General features: G+C 46.5%; 1 pseudogene; it reads right to left on the bottom strand.

The window, feature by feature from the left end:
* Positions 1 to 213: 213 nt before the first annotated feature.
* On the bottom strand, positions 214 to 1,370 carry LOC101823678 (annotated as a pseudogene).
* Between the last annotated feature and the right edge of the window lie 2,184 nt (positions 1,371 to 3,554).

Raw genomic sequence — 3,554 nt, 5'->3', positions numbered from 1 at the left:
GTATAAAGGAGGTGGAATTTCTCAAAGTGTCAAATTGTAGCAAATGATTCAAAGAAATGAAACCACATGTACCATAAGAGTTTAAATGCCATAAGACATTAATGTATGAAAGACGTTTATTTTTACAAAATTATTGGGATTAATTTTATTGTAAACTAGTGAATTATCCAGAAAAATATTAAAGCTATCAAAAACCAGAAAATACTGCTATTGACATAAAAAGGTACACATAAACAAAACTATCATTTAAGGACCCAGAAGAGAAAGGCAGATGGCATTTTCTGAGGATCGAAATGCTCCATGATGTATGGGAATAGCATCAGAATAAGTGACTCAACAACATGGTGTATACTTCTGTAACCCAAGGCTATAGCTAAGACCATGGAACTTTGCACAGAATATGTTTCAATTGTTGGGTCAATGTGATTTTCTAAGGGCATCTTTGCACATGTCACATGATTCCCATGGATGGCACAGGTCCAAGATGTCCCTCCCTCTGACCAGAAATACTCATTTACACCAAATCCACAGTCAAACAGACGTTGACAATACCCATGTACAGGCCAATGACAGGGCACTTTCTAGTCCTTTTCAGGAAAGCTGGGGATCTGCCCCACTCTGAATCAGGAACTCTACCACAGTTGTGTTCCCAGGTGCTGTGGCCCACATCCCACATCCCACATCAGGGGAATAAACCCTTCATCGCTGTGATTGATGACATTTTCTTTTCCATATGAGTAGGCAGGTGGAGCATTTCTCCTTGAGCTGCCAACTGGCAGACGTCATCTCCCCTGTGCTTGTTAGTTAAAATAGAGTAAGTGTTTTATTGTGGAGACATACTTTGTAGTGAGGGAGTGTAGACACTCCTCTCTTGAATTCCAGGAGGAGTTTATCGAAATTACAATCAGCATACCTTTTAGACATTGAATAACACAGATGCTTCATCCAGGTCAGAGTTAACTTGATCCTGAATATTTTTACTATCTGCTTCATTAAATGAGCTCACACACTGAGAACAAACATTCATATCAAATCGGTTTGGCAATATGGATGCCATTCCCATGGCAACATCCTGCGCTGACCACTCTTCTGAGTTTGGGCCCACGGGTGCTTTATTTTGAAGTCTGGCTGGGACACTGTTCCAAGATTGGCTGGGATGCTCTTCCATGATCAACTGGGCCCCAATGTCCAGATTCATGATGTGGACATTGTTTCAATAATTAAAACAAGTCTTCTTGGTTTCCTCTTGGTTTTTCACAGGTATTCTCCAGTGTATTATTGGGATTGCAATATTAACGTGTTTGCCAGAGCTCAGGCAAGGGGAGAGAGTTTAAATGCAGGCTGAGACACTAACCCAAGGAAAGCTGATCACAGGGCTTCGCTTGCTTTCTAAATCTTAGAATTGTCCTCAGATAGGAAAAAGGTGATATAAAAATGAAAGAGATATATTAATACTTATGGGCTTAGGGGGAAACTTGGTGCTAGTTTGACTCCCAAGACTCCACAAGGAAGACCCAGGGAAAGACTCTGAGCAGTAGTCGAGAGGACACCTGAGCTGGCCTAACACCTGTAGTCAGATGGATGAACACCCCAACTGTCAGCATCCACCTCATCCAGCAATGGATGGAACCAGACAGAATGACAAACAAGCTCCAGACTCTGGGACTCCAGTCACAGACAGAGAGGAGGGAACACATGAGCAAGGGAGGTTAAAATCACGATGCAGAAATCTACAGGGACAGTTGAACCAAGGTCGTGGAAACTCATGACCTCTAGACCTACAACTGTGGAGACTCCAGGGGACTGAAGTAGCCTTTCTGTATGTGGGAGACAGTTGTGAATCTTGGACTATCAGAGGGGCCGCTGGCAGCAGGACCAGGATGCAAGGACCAGGATGCAATCCTGGTACAAGAGCTATCTTGCTGGAGCCCAATCCTCACGATGGCATTCTAGGCTCAACCTTAATGCACAGAGAAAGGCCTGGCCCTGCCCTAACCTATGGTTCCAGGCTGTGTTGACCCCTCATGGGAGCATTTGCCTGTGAGGAAGCATACACTGGCCATGGGCTGGGGCATATGAGGTGGGGTGGGAGGACATGATGGGGGTGTGGGGTGGTAGAGGGAACTGTGGGTGGAATTTACAATGACATTTAATTTTTTTAATGAAAAGTCTCACAAGCCACTAGTGTCATGGTGTGTGTTCCTGCATTGTGACCTCAGAGTGAACTCACTCTCCAGCAGTAGCAGTGCCTGGCACAGGGGACCATCAACAGGTGACATGGCCATGTAGACCACAGGGGAGGTTATGGTCCATTCAGGTCAGTGTACGTCCTCCAGCCCAGCCTGGATGTCACTCAGGTATTTTTCCCATTCTGGTAAGAGCCCAGAGTTTCTGCGAAGGTGAGACAACTTCCAGTGATTTCTTCTTGTTCCCTGTGCCAGAAGCCCATGCTCTGGGTGTCAGTATACTTTTAGTTCTCTTGTCTGTATAGGTTTAACTGGAGCATCACGAAGTCTTATATTATTGCCATACAGGACACTAATGTCATGCAAGGACATCAAGCTCACATGTACCCAGGTTGTCTGAGAAGCCTGAGAGCAGGGGTAGGGAGGGAGGGCAGAGAGAACAGGAAATGGAGGTTCCTTCTGCATCAGACACCCCAGCTGCCCTGCAGGCCACTGACTCCCCATCTGAGAAGCTCACAGCTCTCTGGGATCTCAAGGCAACAGAAAGCATTAGCAGTCAGGTGGTCAATGGCTCCCTCTCTGTTGGGCCAGAAGAAGTGGGGTGCTTCCCTGTTGAGCGCTCTCATCAGCCAACTCAGATCTATAGGAGAAGGCAAGCACCTATCAACATTTTAGAAACATGCAACACTCTGCTGTGGGAAAGCATGGAATGCTGCCCTTGAGAGGAATCCTAATCTCACTGCTTCATATCCCTAGAGGATATGGTGTCCACAAAGACCAGCTCACAGATACAGCCTCCCTTTGTGTGTGTCTCCAAGGCTAATATTCCAGAGAATGTCAGCTGAGCAGGATGTAGGTGAGCCCTGGACCAGGTCAGGAAACAAATGAGGTGTAATTTAGCTGCTGAGTGCAATGAGTGGAGTTAAGGCCAGGCTCACCTGAAAATGCCAAGGGCTTGATGACGGAAACTGAGAAGACTTGCATGGGGAAGGTCATCCTGGGATCATATTCCCTAGGTCTGGGTTTACCAGGAAATTGCAAGGCAACTATGCAAAGCCTGCCACCCTAGCTGTGCAGTGAGAGCTGTGTTACCCTAGGGTACACAAAGGGAGAGAGGCATGAGAGGTGACCCAGGTCTGGACTGTGTGCCAATGCATTGTCTGATGGGAATTCTCTTTTTAAACAAAGTCGGGGCATGGGACAGATGCTGGTTCTGGGACATGTCCAGTAGGCTTCAAAGTGGCTGTTTCCTGTGAGTCCTGACTGGCTGGTGTGAGGCCCAGGGTGCTCACTCTCAGGAGAGGCCTTATTCCTGCTTGTTTTCCTTTACCTCAAAAGGACATGGGGTATGGTGACTCAGTCACAGAC

Source organism: Mesocricetus auratus, unplaced genomic scaffold (assembly GCF_017639785.1).
Source record: "Mesocricetus auratus isolate SY011 unplaced genomic scaffold, BCM_Maur_2.0 Super-Scaffold_100010, whole genome shotgun sequence".
NCBI classification, from domain to species: domain Eukaryota; kingdom Metazoa; phylum Chordata; class Mammalia; order Rodentia; family Cricetidae; genus Mesocricetus; species Mesocricetus auratus.
The sequence above is the reverse complement of the archived record's forward strand: the minus strand, read 5'-3'. Positions and strand labels throughout refer to the sequence as shown.